Source organism: Lemur catta, chromosome 9, assembly GCF_020740605.2.
Source record: "Lemur catta isolate mLemCat1 chromosome 9, mLemCat1.pri, whole genome shotgun sequence".
NCBI classification, from domain to species: Eukaryota; Metazoa; Chordata; class Mammalia; order Primates; family Lemuridae; genus Lemur; species Lemur catta.
Genome location: NC_059136.1, coordinates 143272 through 162933, shown reverse-complemented (window position 1 = coordinate 162933; position 19662 = coordinate 143272). Strand labels below are relative to the sequence as shown.

Below are 19662 nucleotides of genomic sequence, written 5' to 3'. Positions count from 1 at the left end.
TTGAGTCTGATTGGTCAGTGAGGCTTAGTCCTTATTGGTCAGTGAGGCTGAGTCCTGATTGGTCAATGCGGCTGAGTCTGCTTGGTCAGTGAGGCTGAGTCTGATTGCTCAATTCTGCTGAGTCTGTTTGGAGTGCGGCTGAGTCCTAGTCCATACTATGACAATGTATATAAATATTGGAAAGCACCTTTTAAAATTTCACCATTTTTACCACTTGTGAATATATAATTCAATGGATGTCATACATTGGCCGTGTTGTGCAACCATGTATTTATTAATAGTTCCAGATGTTTTTTTTCTTCCTCTGAAGGAAACTCAGAGCCCATTACAAAGTCACTTTCCTTTCCCTGTCCCCCAAGTCCCTGGCAAGCACTAATCTATTTTTCATCGCCGTGGATTTGCCTGCTCTGGACATTTCATACAAATGGACTCATATAATATGTGGCCTTTTGTGTCTGATTTCCTTCACTTAGGACATTTTCGAGGTTCATCCATGTTGCGATATACATCAGTACTTCATTCCTTTTTTCTGTATGATTAAATACATATAGCATTCACCATTTTCACCATGTTTAAGTGGTGACCGTGTGCTTTTGAATGGGAGATTCAAAGCCAGACTTTGTTAAACTAGAGAGTGTACTCTTAGACAAAGACCAAACCATTGGCTACTTTTGTATGTTGCCAGCTTATTTTGAATTTGTATCTTTTTTTATACCAGCAGCACTACTAAGAAGATGTTATTCACTTCTAAAATGGATGAATTATCATTATTCGGTGTGAGGAGACTATCTTCTGTAGGGTTTATGGCTCTTGCCATAAATCTTCAATGTACAAAGACTTCTATAATATATCTTACAATAAGGGGTACTTCTTTGTGACAATATCTTTATTCTTTGAATGTTAATTTGATTAACATTCATTTTATTTGAGTACATACTATGATTTTTGATACCTTGTAATGGCACTGGTTCTGAAAGTAATCAAATGTTTTGGATGAATTTGAGGACTTTACATGATACTTATGGTTTCCTCAGTTTAATGTTTATTTTACCATTATTTTGTCACTGAGATAAAGAATAAGGGTGTTTTGGCTCAGTTTCACGCAAAGATTTCACTTTTAAACATTATTTTGCCTAAAATTAGCATTATGATGCTTTCTAAAGAAATGTTTTGTAGACCGTATTTCACAGCAAAATTTCTAAATCTGTACAGGAATTATTACAAAAGTGGACAAGGATTGGCAATTCTTTGTAAAGAATTTGTGAATTATATATAAATCTCTTCTAACATTTAATAAAAGTTTATTTTAACCTAAGAAAAAACACTTTAAGTGTGACCGTCATCACATATATAACATGCCTCTGTGGGTTGTCATCTTACTTCTTGGTGGTGTGTTTGGATTCCCAAAAGTTTTTAATTTTGAGGAAATTTTTTCTTTACTTGCTGTGCTTATGGTGTCAGATCTAAGAAGCCATTGTTAAACCCAATGGTATGAAGGTTTATCTCCGTGTTTTCTTCTAGAGTTTATGTTTTTATCTCTTACATTTAGGGCTTTGGAACATTTTTAGTTAAATTTTTCTGTGTGATGTGATGTAAGGGTACAGTTTCCTTCCTGTGCATGTGGATAGTTCTCTAACGTCACTTGTTGAATTTAGTGACCTCGGGCCTTGTTAACAATCAATTGACCGTAAAGGCATGGAATTATTTCTGGACTGTCAGTTCAGTTCCATTGATCTATATGTGTACCCTCATGCAGGTATCATCCTGTTTTGATTGCTGTTGCTTTGCAGTAAGGTTTAAGATTTAAAATTGAGAAGTGTGAGCCTCCAAGTGTGTCTTTCTGTTTCAAGAAGATTTTGGTTATTTGTGTTCCCTTAAAATTCCATCTGAATGTTAGGATCAGTTTGCCCATTTCTGCCAAAAGGCTGTTTTGGGTTTTTGTAGGAATTGCATTGAATTTGAGATCACTTTGTGTAGTATGGCCATCTTCAAACACATTCAGTCTCCAGTCCATGAGCATGGACTGTCTTTACATTTATTTAGATATTCTTTAATTTTTTCAGTAGCATTTTGTAATTTTTGACATACAGGTTTGCACCTTGGTTAAGTTTTTTCCTAACTGGATTATTGTTGTTGATGTTATTCAAATGGAATTTATTTCTTAATTTTAGTTCCCCGTTGTTGATTACCAGTGTAAAGAAATAAAATAGATTTCTGTGCATTGATATGTTGTTCTGTGACTAAGCTGTATTTGTTTGCTAGCTCAAATAATTTTTTTTAATTCCTTAGGATTTTCTATACTTAAGATCATGTGATTTGGAATCTGTGAATAGTTTTACTTTCCTTTCACATATGGATGCCTTTTATTTCCTGTTCTTATGTAAATGTTCTGGACAGAACTTTCAGTACAATGTTATTTTTTATTTCAAAATGCTAATTAAGGTGGTACAAATGATTTTGTTGCATGGATGTCTTGTATGATGCTGAAGTCAGGGGTTTCAGTGTGTCCATCGCCAGAATAGTGTTCATTGTGGGCAAGTTTTTATCTTACAACAACTCTCCCTCTCTCCCCCCTTATAGGTTTTTCATGTGCTTTATATCGCTTTGTGCCCATGTATACCCATCTAGTAGCTCCCACTTGTTAGTGAGAACATATGGTTTTTGGTTTTTCATTCCTGAGATAGTTCACTTAGAATAATGGTTTCTAGTTCCCTCCACATTGCTGCAAATGACATTATTTCAGTCCTTTTTTTTTTTTTTTTTAGAGATAGGGTCTTGCTCTGTTTCCTGGGATAGAAGGCAATGGCATGACCATAGCTCACTGCAACCTCACACTCTGGGGCTGAAGTGATCCTCCTGTTTCAGCCTCCTGAGTAGCTGGGACTACGGGGACATGACAACATGCCTGGCTTATTTTTCTTTTTTCTTTCTTTTCTTTTTTTTTTAGAGACTGGGTCTCACTCTTGCTCTGGCTGGTGTTTCCCTCCTTTTTATGGCTGAATAGTACTTCATGATTTATATACATATATATATATATATATATACACACACACACACACACACACACACACACACATATATACACACATTTTTGTCCCCTCATGAATTGAAGGACACTTACGTTGATTCCACATCTTTGCAACTGTGAATTGTTCTGCTATAAACATTGGAGCGCAGGATAAAAATGACTTCATTTCCTTTGAGTAGATACCCAGGAGTGGGATTGCTAGATCGAATGGTAGGTCTACATTTGTTTCTTTGAGGACTCTCCATTCTGTTTTCCATAGAGTTTCTACTAATTTTCAGTCCCACCAGTGTATCAGCATTCCTTTCTCTCTGCATCTGTGGCAGCATCTATTGTTTTTTGACTTTTTAATAATGGCTATTCTGATTGGGGTAAGGTGGTACGTTATTGTAATTTTAATTTGCATTTCTCCGATGATTAGTGATGTTGAGCAGGTTTTCATATGTTTCTTGGCCATTTGTCTATCTTCTTTCCAAGAATGTCTGTTTCAGTCTTTTGCCCATTCTCGGATGAGGGTGTTCATTTTGTTCTTGCTTATTTGTTTGAGTTCTTTGTAGATTCTGGATATGAGTCTTTTGTCAGATGTATAGTTTATGAGTGTTTCTCCCATCGTGTAGGTTGTCTATTCAGGGTGTTGGTTATTTCCTTTGCTGTGTACAAATTTTCTAATTTAATTAAGTCCCATTTATTTATTTTTGCTTTTGCTATTTCTCTTTGGGGTCTTAGTCATAAATTCGTTGACTTGGCTGAAGTCTCAAAAGTTTTTCCTACTTTTTTTCTAGAATTTTTATGGTTTCATGCTTTTCATTTAAATCTTTAATCCATCTTGAATTGATTTTTGTATATAGTGACAGAGGGATCCTGTTTCCTTCTTCTGCATATGGATATCCAATTTTCCCAGCACTATTTATTGAATAGGGCTTCCTTTCCTCAGTGTATGTTTTCTGCTTTGTCAAAAATCAGTTGGTGCTAGGTAGATGGTTTTATGTCTGGGTTCTCTATTTTGTTCCCTTGGATTAGTCTCCGTTTTTTACACCAGTACCATGGTGTTTGGGTTCCTGTAGCCTTGTAGTATAATTTGATGTCACGTAATGTCATACCTCCAGATTTGTTGTTCAGTATAATGTTGCATGCAGAGGTGAAAGTGAGCATCTTTGCTTTGTCCCTGATCTTAGCGGTAAAAGCTCTCAGTCCCCACTATTGAGATAATGTTCACTGTGTGTTTTCCATAAATACTTTTTATCATGCTAATAAAATTGCATTCTATACCTAGCTTGTTTGGTTTTTAGATAAAAAAATGGTGTTGTATTTTGTTTAAAGCTCCTTCTGTAAGAATGGATATGATGATGTGATATTTTTCCTTCATTATGCTAATATGGTGTAGTACATAGGAGACAGTAGAAAAAAACTTTGTGATACAATATCTGAATAACAAAAAATGAAGTCTATTTAAAAAATCCAGGGCCAAGCATGGTGGCTCATGCCTGTAATCTTAGCACTCTAGGAGGCTGAGGCAGGAGGATCACTTGAGGTCAGGAGTTTGAGACCAACCTGAGCAAGAGTGAGACCCAGTCTCGACAAAAACTAGAAAGGAAAATTAGCCAGGTGTGGTGGCGTGTACCTGTAGTCCCAGCTACTCAGGAGGCTGAGGCAGGAGGATCGCTGGAGCCCAGGAGTTGGAGGTTGCAGATAGCTATTATGACACCACTGCACTCTAGCCCAGGTGACAGAGCAAGATGCTGTCTCAAAGAAAGAAAGAATCAAACAAACAAAAAAATCCAAAGTGTATTGTATAATCTGTGGCTTTAAATTGTTTTGTTTTAAATCTTAAAGGCTAAATTAAATACGTAAAGAGAGTGTTATGAATATAATATTGACCAAATTAACTGATAGAAATGGAAACCAAGAGGAAATTTAAAATACAAAATGGGTCATTTTTTGTTGCTTTACACTTTTTATTATCTCAGGGAATTTAAAAATTTTTCATCCGAGCCCTGAGAACAGCCATGTTAGAGGCCCCGGGGGGGAAAAAAAATTCATTTATTCTACGCACTTGGGATACACCAGTTGAACAAAACAGACAAAAATCCCAGCTTCTACCGGTGAAGACAAGAGAGATACTAAAGGATAAACATACAAAATAAATACAGTCATACCTCAGTATCTTTAGGGGATTGGTTCCAGGATCCTCACCGATACCAAAATCTGTGGATGCTCAAGTCCCTTATATAAAATGGCATAATATTTGCGCATAACTTATATATATCCTCCTGTATACTTTAAATGATCTCTAGATTACTTACAATACCAAATGCAATGTAAATGCTATATAAATAGTTGTTATACTGTATTTTTTGTGTTATTTAAATTTTTTTCCCCCGAATATTTTTGATCTGCATTTAGTTGAATCTGTCAATGCCTAACCACAGATCCGGAAAGCTGACCATAGAGATTGCTGCCAGGTGTGAAGTGTCATGGGAAGAAAAGAAAAAGAATGAGGTAGGGGGGATGGAGCATTGGTGTCTGGCGGTTGTAATTTTAAATACCTGGCTCAGGCTAAGTATCAACGCTAAGTCACATTTCCTTGTGAGAGGATATTCCGGCTGCTGTTTCGACAATGAACAGAGTAGATGATGGGCAGGGAGGCCCTGTAGTTTAGTAGGCCACTGAGGTATAATCGAGATGCTGGAAGTAGTGCAGGTGAGAACTAATCTGATTTATTTTGGAAGTACAACCAAGGAGCTTTCTTGGCAGATTGGAAGTGAAAATGAGAGTGTGAGAGGAACCAAGGATGACGCCAAAGTCTGTGGCCTGAGCAGCTGGAAGGATGCCCTGACATCAGCACCTGGCTCTCTCTGTCCTTTTGACCACAGGCAGAGTTTTGCGGGTACTTTGGTGGAGTACTGGCCACTAGACTGGGACACTGTCACGTGTCCCGACTTCTGGGACCTATGGGATCGGGCCAGAGGAGTCACAGAGGTCTGAGGCTCCAACGGTTTTCGCATTTCAAATGCCAGCTGGGGCTGGGCCTGAAGCCAGTGAATGACAAAACGATTCTGTTACATTGAAAAAAAGTGGTCGGAGGGTTTCAGGACCTCGAGGTCTCACCTGCCACCGACAGACACCTCGCCCCCCGCCAGCCCGGCACCCCACTTCCTCGTCAGGGCGCGGCCACGGCCCACACCGCGCGCAGACGCCAGCCGCAGCCGCCTGCAGGCCGGGCGGGGAAGAGGCTCCCGCGTGCTCCCGCCCAGGCTCGGTCGCCATCTTCCGCACGCGCTTTCCCGCGCAGGCTCCACCCCCTGCTGCTGGCCGGCGGCTCGCCTCCGAGGCGGCTGGGCGTCGCGGGGGTGGAGGAGCCGCCGCCGCCCATCCCGAGGCGGGGCCCGGCTGGGGCGGGGCCGGGGCGGGGCCTGGCCAGGGCGGGGCCGTCATGGCGGCCGAGGCGGTTGCGTCACGAAGCCCCGCCCTCCCGCCAGTCTCGGAACGTGCGTCGTCTCTGGCTGCGCCTGCGCACGAGTCTGGGCGGGGCGAAGGGAGCTGGGAAGCGGGAGCGGCGAGCGCGCCTGGAGCGCAGCTGTGGGCGTGGGGGCGACAGGAGCTGCGGAGCCGGCCCGAGAGCGGGGCTGCCGGAGCGGGCGGCCGAGGCAAAGGCGACGGTGAGTGCAGCGCTGGCCCCGCGCCTCGCCCTCTCGGGCCCTTGCGCGGTGGCCTGAAGCCCAGAACCCTGGTCCCTGAGGGCTCCGCGATGAGCGCGGCCCGGCCCTGCCAGCCATGCGCTGTGGGCTGCGGGCTGCGCCTGGGGCTCCGCTTCCAGGTTTGGGCGAGGTGTCCTCCCCGAGGACTGCCCTTTGGGTTTCCTCCGTTCTCTCTGAGGAACCGACGCGAGCTCAGCTCGGAATTCAGGCAGGCGGGCACTGAGGCGGCCGAGCGCCCGCGCGGGGACCCGGGAGTGCGGGCCCCTCCCCCACTTGGCGGGTCTGGCGGTCGCGAGGGTGGTGCGAGGGGCGGGCGGGGACGCCCGGGGTCTCCAGGTGCGGGTTGGCGGGGCGGGGACCCGGGCTCCGGAGCCCCGACTGTCGCCCGAGGCGCCCGGCGCGTCCCGCCCGCGGGTCCCGCCGCGGAGCTCGCTGGGCTCGGAGCGAAAGTCCCGCCGCCTCGTCGGAGGAGCGCGGGCGACTCCCGCAGGTGGGTCACCGGCTGTGGCTGCGGGTTGTGACTTTGGTCCCTGGCGTGGTGGGTAGCGGCGCGCTCTGCTGCTTTAACAGCTGAAAAAGCGCCCCAATCCACTGACTTAAATATGTGCAAGAAACAGTGTTGAGATTCCTTATTACCTTGCAATTATTTTAAATGATGAGGCTTCGTAGAGGAATTTGGTGGTGGTGTGCAGCTTACAAAATTTAAACGTTAAAGGGCTTGGAATGCAGTAGATGCTCCTTAACATATTTGTTGAACGAATGAATCTGGAAACATCAGACAAGGTGGGTCTCACATCTAGTAAAATTTAGGCACATACCCTTTTGCCTAACATTACGGAAAAAACGGCAAAAAACATGTAGTTTTGTTTACATGCTTATTTTTGATTTTTACCCAATATGTGCATACTTTGGAAAATCAGTTGTTACTCTCAGTGCTACTAACATAGAAAATAAGTTTGAAATGTGAATTTTTTATTTTGAGCAAAGTTGGTATACATTATCTATTTCTTAAAAACAGGCTTTATGTCCCATTTTCTTTAAAAATAATGGAGAACATAAAGAGGCGCTGGGATTGTATTTTGAGACCCAGCTTTATTTTTCATTGTGAGTAAAGTTGTTTATGTGTTTTTGAGGGACTGCTATGGTCTTGAGTTTCCTTTTCTACAAGGGAGAACTGTAAATTGAAGGAGAGAAAAAAAAACCTAATGTTGCACTAATACAATTAAACATTACCATTTACTCAACAGATATTCATTAAACATCTATTATGTGCTGAGATCTGTGTTGAGTGCTGTTTCTGGGAATGAACAAAACTCACAATAATCCTTTCTTAAAATGAGCATAAAGTTCTTATAATCGATGTTGCAAGTGGAGGCTGTCTTAAACGCCTAGTGCCTGCTTTAAGTTGGGAAAGATGGCAGGTGAACTGCAGGAACTGTAAATTCCTAACAGTCTATTTAAAAGTTAATAAGTAACTTAAAAGGGCTAAGATCATTGGGTTACACTTTCCTATTGTCTGTTTAGTAAAATCTATCTACATTTTAAAAAGAAGGGAGGAAGAGATTTAACAAACTGGTGTTTTTATTATCTCTGTCTTACAAGAAGATTTTAGGACAGCATATTTATTGAAAGGTCTTGTACTTCTGGTTCTGTGTTCTGTAAATAATCTTTACAACAACAATATTTTCTGTGTTTAAAAATCAGTGATGATAAACATTGGATTCGTTTTCCATAAGGAACGTTTTTAATTAAAGCACCATTTCAGGAATTTTATTTTGTCCTTTTCTTTACTATTTACAAACACAGGATTAACTTGATAATGCTGAAATTAGAACGATTATTAGTAATAATTTGTGGTTCCATATATGGACTTTATAGTTTTACAACTGATAGAACTGCTTATTAAAAAGAGGATGAAATTTTTAGTATTGCATTTATTCTAAGGTTGCATTGCCTATTATTATTTTATTTATATATGTTTAAAAACAATATTTGGCCTCTTCAAGAAGTCTGAGTTAATGCACTCCAAAGCCAATCTTGATCTTTACAAAATAATGTAGATTACTATTTTTTTTGCAGTTAGCTTTTGAATTTTGGTGGACCCTTTTGACTTGTCAATGCTTATAATAGTTGCTGGATCGTTTCTGTCAGCGTATAGATATATATGCATATAGATACTGCTATCTCCCATCTTTAAAAAACCTTGTTCACATCTTTCTTTAGTTACTACTCTCCAGAAAAGTTGATATTTGTGGTCTTCAGTACTCCCTCTCTCTCTTGAATCCACTACAGTGAGTTTTTTTTTCTCTTCCATTCTACCATAGCAGCTCTTTTTTGAGGTTACTAGTGACCTCTTTGGTGAATTCTAATGTCAGTGAATATAGCAGCAATAACAGCATTTGATGTGGTTGATAATGTTCTCTTGTTTGAAACCTTCTTCCCTTTGCTTCTGTGATATTACTGCTTATTTTCAGTTTCTTTTGCTGGTTCCTTTTCATCACTCCAGCTTCTAAAAAATGAGGCAGTGTTCCAGGTATATATATTTAGACCTCTTCTGATCTCATGTAGCTAGAATTATATATTTCTAACTAAAAATTTTATCTTTAGTCTGAATTTCTTTCCTAATCTCCAGACTTGTATGTTCGTCTGCGTACTCAACATTTTCAGCTAGATGTCTAATTTAACTAGACATCTAGATCCCAAATTTAACATGTCACAACTGAGCAACTCGTTGCCTCCTTCTTCTCTCCCACCCCCTCCAATAATAGTTTCCATTCCATTCTTCCTCATCTTTTAAATGTCCACTCGCTCTTGCAGTATCTCTGGCCCCAAACCTCATAGACATCTTGACTGCTTTCCTTCTGATACTCCCACGTCTAATTCAAATAATTATCATGAAAGTACATTCTTTGTGTACTTTAAATGCTGCCATAACTATAAATGGAATGACAATTTGCTGCCACCCCTGTAAGCAACCATAATCTCTTGCTTGTGTTATTTTCATAGTCACTAGTCTCCCCGCTGCTTCTGTACTTTTCTATTCTCAACCCAGCAACCAGGGTGATCCTTTTAACATGAAAGTCTGATTATTTTACTCTTGTGTTCAAACCATTCAGTGGCTTTCTATATCCTTGAGAGTAAAAGCCAGAATATTTACTGTGCCTATAAGAGCCTCTGTTGATCTATACCTCCTGCCTTTCTGGTTTTGTGTCCTACACAATCAGGTTTCTACTTGGCTTCCTATACTCTGGCCCCCAGGCATCCTCCAGGTTTCTTGAACCTGCCAAGCGCAGGCTTGCTTTCATGCCCTCAGGGATAGAGCATTGTTTTATTCACTGCAGAGTCCCCAGGACCGTGGCCTCTTGATGGGCACTCACAGTTCCTGAATGAATGGCTGCTTGTCTTGTTACTCATGATTCTGGTTACAGCCTATATGCATGTTTCTGTAACAAAAGTATTTGAACTTCACCTAAAACTGTATAGTCCTGTAAGAATTAAGTAGAAACAAATTTAGATACAAGAATATAAAGTAAGTTTTAAGTCAATTTTTGTGTATGGGAAGTGAAAATACACAGTGAAATGGTAAGGAACAGAGGAGATGGGAAAGGAATGAAGAGAGCTAAGGCAAATGAAATAAAGAAGAGGAAAACCTGGTTTGGAAATAGGGTGACAACGTGTAAAAAATGTATTTTTTGGTTGCCCCGTATTTCTTTTAAGTTCCATTTCTTGAGTTCTGAGTGTTGGTGATTTTCATGGACTAGACACTTCAAGTTGGACTATATGATACCCTTCTTTTTATCAGGGATGTAGGCTCAGGTGAGATTAGAAGCCAAAACTTCATTGTTCTTCTGTGTTTTGCTCAACTCTTTTTGTTAAAGAAAAGGAGAAATTACTGACAAAGCCTAATGGTATTCTTAGCAGTTTTTATTTTTTTTGTAGAAACCTCCAATAGAAGTCTCATAGTTTTAGGGAGAGATTTCAGTGTACAAAAATGTATTGGTATGCCTGTCCTCTTGGTACTGTGCCGCCTATTTAGTCCCCCCTTAAAAAAGGAGAGGAATATAAGTACATTTATTGTTTTGCACGGTAAACTAGCAGCTAGCTACAATAATCACAAGTTTATTGAGTAGCATTAAATGCATATACTTATTTGTGCTCTTAAATGAAAAAAAAAGAAAAATGCTTGTACAGACTTAAATGCATAGTCTAAAAATGCAGTTCAACTGATATTTAGTTGGGAAATGAGAGTGCAAGGGGAATTAATGATATGCAGATTTTTAGTATTTCCTTCTGCTAAGACAAGATTTTTTTCTTTTAACCTTTTTCCCTGAGCTGTAGGTCTCATTTCCTGTTGGTTGATTAAAAAAAAAAAAATCTTTTAGATAAATTGTTGAAATGAGTAGCTCAGTAGTTCCTGAATGAATAAATAATTTTATGTGCAAGTATAAATTCTCCTTAAACCAGTCTCCACAGTTTCCTATTTTTGTGTAATATGCAAAAATTTGTCTTTATTGACTTGGGGGACTTTTATGCGGCCATAATGTGGACTTGGTTTTCATGGCTATAGGGAGTGTGGGTGTATATGTGTGTATTTCTTTACAGTTTTTGTAATATGAACATGTAATTTAGACTGATATGCTGATATTTTACTTTAACTCCTGAGCACTAATTTGAACAAAAATCGGATTTGGTGTTATATTTTTCTTTCACTTTAAAATAAACATGACCTTTATAATTCTTAAAAAGTCTATTTACATACCAAATAAAATGATTTTGGATGATACACTAGAAGTGTTTGCCTATGGTTTTGAAATAATCCTAGCCTGAACAACATAGTGAATTTATTTTATAGACTAATTAGGTCATCTTCATTAGAATTCAACATTGATGTACTTGAATTCATATGTTAGCATTTCACGTATGAAGTAACCATCTTGGGTTAATAAGATCCTTATTTCTGAGCTGGTGTGTAGTCCTACCACTAAGTTTATTTCAGCTGTAGTCACAGTTTTTTTTTTTTTTTTTTAAAGAGACATAGTTTTGCTCTGTTGCCCAGGCTGGAGTCTAGTGGTGTGATCATAACTCCTGGGATTGTTGTAGCTAGCTACTAATTTGCCATGCAGAACAATAAATGTACTTATATTCCTCTCCTTTTTTAAGGGGGGACTACATAGGCAGTACAGTACCAAGAGGACAGGTATACCAATACATTTTTGTACACTGAAAATCCCTCCCTAAAACTATGAGACTTCTATTGGAGGTTTTTACATTGGCAATCTCCTGCCATTGCCTCTTGAGTAGCTGGGACTACAGGCGTGTACCACCGTGCCCAGCTGAGCAGAATTTTTTTTTTTTTTTTAGAGATGGGGTCTTGCTGTGTTGCCCAGGCTGGTCTTGAATTCCTGGGCTCAGGAGATCTTCCTGCCTCTGACAACCTCTCAGACAATCTCACCTTTGCTCATTACACTCTATCCAAGTTAGTCTGTTCAATTTCTCAAACATGCCATGCTTGGTCTTGCCTTAGGACTTTTACACTAGTCGTTTCCTTTGTCTGAATGGTCTTTCCCAGATCTGGAGCCTGGCCCCTTAACTTTAAGGTCTCAGCTTAAATATCACCTAAGTCACCACTCCGTTTAAAATAGCTTCCCCATTACTGTTTTAATTTCTTCATGGCATTTCTCAGTCCTTGAAATTATGTATTTTTATGTATATTTCTTATGAGAGCAGGGACCTCCTTTGTCTTGTTCCCTGCTGTCCACAATGCCCAGAACGCTACCTGGCACCAAACAGGTGTGCAGTGAAGTGTTGAATGGATGAAACCGGGTACCAGTCTCAGCTGTTCTGTTATGAATGATTTTAGTGTACTAGTATTTTAAACTGTCAACAGCACATTTCTTCTGACCTGGGGAAGACAGAAACTGGATCAGTCAGACAAAAGCCTGGTTTTAGAAAAGGGTGAGACAGTCTGGGACCTGCTCTGGTCCTCAGCGTGTCCCGTGGAGCCAGTGGTGCTGACGTCGGTGGGTGCCTGTGCCTCTCGCTCCGAGTCCGCGCCCGGTGCCTCGTCTGCAGCTTGGACTGGCCGTGGGGGGACAGTTACAACACGGGAGTGGGCAAAAGCTGCAGATCAGGGCTCTGTCTTTCAAAAGAGGTGGTGGTTCAGTATTTATCAGGAGACCACTGGGTGGGCCCATGTGAAATTGCTGGTTTTTGCTTGAATATTGGCAATGTCTTATGTTTTAACCTAGTAGTTAGTTGGTTTGGTTTAAAGATAATTTCTTCATAGGAGTTAGTGAAATTACCTCAGTGCTTTACTTTCTTTCTTTTTCAAAATTATGTTCCCTTCACATCTGATGATTAGTTGAAATTCATTTAATGCATAAAATTAGCTATTTATATGTTTGTATGTTATTTAACTGTATATCTAATAGTTTAGCTTATTCCAAAGCAGGCACGAAAGATCTTCAGATTCCTCTGAGAATGTTCTTGGTTTTGCTACTGAGCAGTAACTAAGCCTTTTGAAAGGTGTTCCTTTTCTAGTCAAGAAAGCAGATCCGATTCAGTTAGTGATACGGCATTATCTACCCTTTTTTTCCCCCCAGCATGATTTACATAAATATGTCCGAGTTCAATTCTTTGGTTTTTTTTTTTTTTTTCTGGCTTTTTTCTTCTTTTGCCCATTATTACTCTTGAAGCGCTTGCTTACATTTTCTGATCATTTACTTTTGCTACTCCATGATTTCTTCTACAAATAAATGTCACTAAATCAATGAAATGATTTTGTCTTGTTTCTCGAGTTTTTTCCTGTTATCTTTCCTGTGGTTACCTGGACATTCCAGCCCATTTCCAACCCTCCCCCCAGCTCTCCAGTAAAGAGACATGAAATTACAGGCATCATTTTCTTATCTGAGGAAGTTTATTGTTTGAAAATTGAACTTTGTTGGCTCAGGGGAATTTATTGGTATTTCTTGAGCAACATTTGCTTTATGTTAATTCTGAATAAGTGGATTTGAACTGGTGGTATTGAATTGTTATAAAATATGACACCCACATTTCCTATCCTTTAACTCAAATTGTTCTCTTATGTGCATATGAAAAAAAAGTGTTTAATATAGAGCATCAGAAAGTACATATAAGGTAAAGAAGAAACCTTTACGCCTACCACCGCAAGATAACCAACCGCTGGTAATATTTTGCTGAGTGTCCTTCCAGATAAATCAGTGAATATATGCTTTTTCACAAAAGTAGGATCTTATTATACATACTATTCTATAACATTTTGCCTTAGCAAATGTTATGATCATATAAGCATTGCTTTTTATTACTTCAGTTTGAAAGGGTCTTATTGGAAAGTGAAAATTTTGTTTGACAAGGGTAAAGCTGTCAGTAAAGTTGTGATTAAAAACAATGGTGTTTATGGAGAGCAGAATGTGGCAGAGTCAACTGGAGATGAGAATTACTTAAGCAGTAATTGTTTTCTTAGGAGCTCTCTCACCATTGTACAATAGCCTGATTGTTTTATACTAGCTAACAAAAACCGTTCCTGACTCTATGTAAAGTAGAATTATTTTAAATAGCCATATGGTGAAATATGGGCCTGTAAATATGTTCATATTTTTTAGACTGCCCAAGTCCTACTGATGTCTTAATATTAAAAACTTCTAGAAGAAAAATGTGTTTTTTTGACATCCTTCATCTATGTGTAGTATGACAGTTTTATTAGATATTGCTACCCTTTTTGTGTGTCAGAGTGAGGGAGTTTTTAGAAAAAGAAAATTTAGCATGTAAGAATTCTTATGTTAATGTCTGATTTGACTTTTGTTTTATGACTGAAAATTCTTGTGGAAGAATTGCTGATATGTATTGGTGTATTGCATTCTTGGAAATTACCAGTCCCAATCTTGTCAAGTAATTGTTTAGGTCTTAAGGTAGCAATTTTTTTTTTTTTTTTTTTTTTTGAGACAGAGTCTTAGTCTGTTGCCTGGGCTAGAGTGCCCTGGCGTCAACCTTGCTCACAGCAACCTCAGACTCCTGGGCTCAGGCAATCCTCCTGCCTCAGCCTCCTGAGTAGCTGGGACTACAGGCATGCACCACCATGCTCGGCTAATTTTTCTATATATATTTTTAGCTGTCCGTATAAGTTCTTTCTATGTTTAGTAGAGACGGGGTCTTGCTCTTGCTCAGACTGGTCTCAAACTCCTGAGTTCAAACGATCCGTGCGCCTCGGCCTCCCAGAGTGCTAGGATTACAGGCATGAGCCACCGTGCCCGGCCAGCAATTTTTTTTTGAGACAGCTCTTACTCAGTTGCTGGGGCTAGAGTGCTGATGGAGTCGTTATATCTCTCTGCAACCTCCTACTTCTCGGCTCAAGTGATCCTCGTGCCGCAGCCTTCCAAGTAGTTGGGACTACAGGAATGGGCCACCGTGCCCGGCTACTTTTTTCTGTTTGTGGTAGAGATGGGGTCTCACTCATGCTCAAGCTGGTCTTGAACTCCTGAGCTGAAGGGATTCTCCCCCTTCGGCCTCCCAGAGTGCTAGGCTTACAGGCACGAGCCACTGTGCTGGGCCTGAAGTAGCAATTTTTAAAGCCAATCAAATATCCTTTAAGGGTTTTATAATTTAAATGTTTTTTTCCTTTGCCACAGGAAAGGTACCTGTTACCTAGGGTAGAAGTAGGCTGTTGATGTTTTGCCTTGTTTTTAGCTATGTCATTTTCTGTGTTGTATTACTGCTTGCTCGCAAGCTCTTGTAGTCATTTTCTGTTCAGTAGCCATTTCTCTTACCCCGCAATGCTACATCCTGGTCGGTGCATGTGTTGTGGAAAGCACTTCTCACATGGTAAAGAAAAATAAAAAGCAGTGTAGTCAATGTGGATTTTTTTTACTGAGAAATGATGTATTTCTTGTTTAGAGACTGGCAGTGTAGTCACTAAAAAATGTTTTTCATCCACATTATATGTTTGTGAATGGATATGCAGGTGTCTCTGTTTGTTGGAAGGTAAAGTGAATCTTGAGATAAATTCGAGAAAAGTGTTTAGAATTATTCCATACAGTTTGCTGTTTTAAAAAAGTGTTATTTTTTAAAAAGTTTCATTCCACAGTGAGTTTTTAGCCTCCTCTTTTTACATTTATTTTGTTTTTGTAAACTGTTCTAAAGAAGCTTAGAAACTAGTCACACAGTAAGTGGCAGAACTCACATTTGAAGTCTTTTCTGATTTTTCAGAGTCAGTAAGCTTGGGAAGTGCTGTACAGTGGCAGAAAGAATATGGACTTTGGAGTTAGACACACCTCAGTTTGGTCCCTAACTCTGGCACATATTTGCTGCATGGCAAGTTCTTACCCGTGGTGATTTTTATTTTTCTTTTCATTTAAGTGAGGGTAATAGGCTTATTAAGATTAAATGAAGTAATACACATAAAGCACTTGGCTTGTAGAAGATGCCGATAAATGTTTCATTTCCTTTCTGCTACACCTTATGGTTTTAAAATATCTTGGGAGCCACTTGGACATTTCACTTGAAAGTGAATTGCAGCCAGGAAACTGGAAATAGACATAACCCAGGTGGACTCATATTGTAGTGACCCTCTTAATTTCCCTGTCTGAGAAGCAGAGTGGTTCTTATAACTGTTCAAAATATTTGACTTCAAGTCAGGTTTTATTGTTAAAAGCTGAAATGGAACCCATTGGGATGAGTTAATTATTGCTGACCAAAATGGCAAGAAAGTAACTATTTCTACATTTCCTGAGAAATTGAAGCATTTGTGCTGTATGCATAAAGATGGTAAATTTTAAAGGCTAAGAACTGACCCTTTGAAAAGAAATATATGATGAAAATAGGAGAAGAAAGTGTTTAACCAATAATAAAATTTTTTTTATCAGATTTAAGAGATGCTGCTGATTGAGACGTGCGCACAGTGACACAGGTGCTAAATGCAGTGCTGGAGGGAGCACAAATCTGTGGAACCTGTTGCAGAAGCACTTTGGCAATGTCACAGAGCAGAACTTAGTACTTCTGCGAGTACATCCTAAGTAACCAATTTTTCTGTTTTGCGGGAGTGAGGGGAGAAATAATTTTTTTACTGTAACAGCCTTATTGAGATTATTCACATAACATAAACACCTTTTTAAAGTACATAAGTCAGAGTTATACAGCCCTTGCCACTATCTAATTTTACAATATTTTCATCACCCCGCCCCCCCAAAAAAAGAAATTAGTAGTCGTTCCCCGTTCTTCCCTCTCCTCAGTCCCTGGCAACCACTAACATATTTCATCTTTCTAGATTCGCCTCTTTGGACATGTGATATAAATGGAATTATATGCTGTGTGGCCAACTGGCTTTTTTTCATTTTGCATAATGTTTCAAGTGTGATCTGGACAGTGTATATCAATAGTACATCATTCTCTTTTATGGCTAAATATTATTCCATTGTAGGATATACAACATTTGACTTATGTATTCACTAATGAATAGATAGTGAGTGAGTGAACCCAAACAACTATGATGAACAACGCTGCTATGAAAATTCATGTACGGGTTTTTTTGTGTGGATATGTTTTTTTTTTTTTTTTGAGACAGTGTCTTACTCTGTTGCCCAGCCTAGAGTGAGTGCCGTGGTGTCAACCTACCTCACAGCAACCTCAAACTCCTGGGCTCAAGCAATCCTTCTGCCTCAGCCTCCCGAATAGCTGGGACTACAGGCATGTGCCACCATGCCCGGCTAATTTTTTTCTATATAGATTTTTAGCTGTCCAAGTCATTTCTTTCTGTTTTTAGTAGAGACGGGGTCTTTCTCTTCCTCAGGCTGCTCTCAAACTCCTGAGCTCAAACAATCTGCCCTCCTTGGCCTCCCAGAGTGCTAGGATTACAGGCATGAGCCACCGCGCCCGGCCATCAAATCTCAATTTACTGAATCTTTTTTGATTTCAGACCAGGTTCCCTTCACAATATTGACTATGAGATTGCAGTCTAAGAATTTTCAATTTTTTTTGTCAAGCAAGAAAAAAATTATCTATAATCCTCGTATTTGTGGTTTCCAAAATCATACTAACTCAAGTTATTTGTCTCTTTTTTGTATGTGCTCTTAACATTATCACAAGCTATATAATACCTGCTGTTGATATTTGTCTGATTGAAAGGTTTTCTTGGTGCGCTATTTCCCCAGCAAAGGAATGTGTGTAAAGAGGTCTCTGAAACCACTAGCTCTAGCCAGTGCTGACACTAAGGAGTTAAGATCCTGTGTACATCCAGTGTTCTCATAGCACTTCTCTGAACCAAGGACAAATGACAGACTTTTTTAGTCGTGATGTACAGTCAGCCCATGGGTTCTGTAGTCATGGATTCAACCAACTTTCTTGTCATTATTTGCTAAACAATGCAGCATAACAATTATTTACATAGAATTTACATTGTATTAGGTAGTATAAATAATCTAGAGATGATTTAAAGTATACAGGAAGATGGGTGTGGATTATATTGCAAATACTATGCGATTTTATATAAGGGATTTGAGCATCCTCAGATCTTGGTATCTGCAGGGAGTCCTAGAACCAGTCCCCCAGGGATACCAAGGGACAGGTGTAACTGATTACTCCTTTTAGATGTAATTTATTCATTTGAGCTATGAGAGACTTAATATTAACTAATCCAACCCATTTATTTTTTAAGATATGATTAAGGCCCAGAAATCTTAGCACTGTACTCCAGGCTTTTGGTCTTTAGTCTGGTCTTGCTGATATTTGCTGATAACTTTATAATAAGCTTTGTGATAGTAAAAAGAAACCATGAAATATTTAGCAATTTTTCATTTTCTCTTAAACTTCTCAATACAATAATGATCATTTCTGTGGTATATTGTGTTTTTCTACAAGCAGAAATGAATGCCGAACCCTTACGAAGAGATAAAGGTTATTTGGTACATATTGGTGGTCTCTGTCCTTCGGTATCTGAGGTATGCCAAGATTTCTTTTTTGAACTTCATTTTTAAGTTTGTTAATTGTTCATATTATGATCATTTGTTGTGTTTCTACTTTTCACAAAGTTATTTCTCTTTTTTTATGCTGATTGAAGGTCTCATTTCCAGAAATACCAAGTTTCTGAAATTTCAATTTATGATTCTTCTACTAATTACAGGTGTGTTTCCCAAATTCAGTCAAATGTGCATTACTGTGTGCCTGCTGTTCACTAGAGGTTCTGTAGCAGACATCAGCCACAGTGGTGATAAAGTCAAAGGCCATTCCCACAGGAGTGTCCCAGGCTAGTATAGGGGGACACGTAGACAAATAGTTGCAGTCATTATAGACAAATAGCTGCAGTCATTAGTTTGTGCTGTTCTTAATCAGATCTTTCTTTGATTATACTTTGTAGCTTGTCATTAGAGTGCCTTAGTTAAGGAGAATGGGCTCCAGAAATAGATAACTTTGGCTCAATTCCCAGGTCTGTTAGCAACTTTATGAATAAATTTGGGCAATTTACTTAATCTTTTTGTACCTCAGCCTTCTCTTTGTCTATAAAGTGAGGTTAATAGTACTGTCATAGCGTTGTTGTGAAACTATGAGTTAAGTATGTAAAGCACTAGGAGTAAAGCCTAGCACATAGTAGATGCGCAGAAAATTGTATTCTATTATTTCTAATTTTAATTGCTTTTTAGATGACACTTATATACTTTTTAGGTAGATAGCTACATCATCTATATATAATCTCTTCCAATATATACATTGGTACTTTCTATTTTGTGACATTCTCAGATCATTCAAATCACAGTGGTGATGGAAATACCTTTACTATCTTCTGATAAAAAGTGCTGGCTGTTCATTTCAAATATGAAAATCTTTATCAATTAAGAGAATCCTGTTTGTAGTTGGGGTTGAAATTTGTTAAAAAATAGGTGTTTAATTTTATTTAATGGAGTCACCTAAGAGTATGTGCTTTTTAAATTTTAC

The 19662-nt window shown here is 39.2% G+C and overlaps 1 long non-coding RNA gene across 3 annotated transcripts in view; it reads left to right on the top strand.

Moving 5' to 3' along the window:
* The first annotated feature begins 6555 nt into the window (after positions 1-6555).
* The window catches only part of LOC123645051, a 53856-nt gene continuing 40749 nt past the window's right edge, over positions 6556-19662 (top strand). For 2 of the 3 annotated variants that reach the window (XR_006737388.1, XR_006737387.1), the window contains exons 1-3: positions 6556-6684; positions 18595-18671; positions 18791-18853. This is a non-coding gene — a long non-coding RNA (uncharacterized LOC123645051). The remainder of the gene's footprint in view (positions 6685-18594; positions 18672-18790; positions 18854-19662) is intronic. The other variant, XR_006737386.1, reaches the window with a different exon arrangement.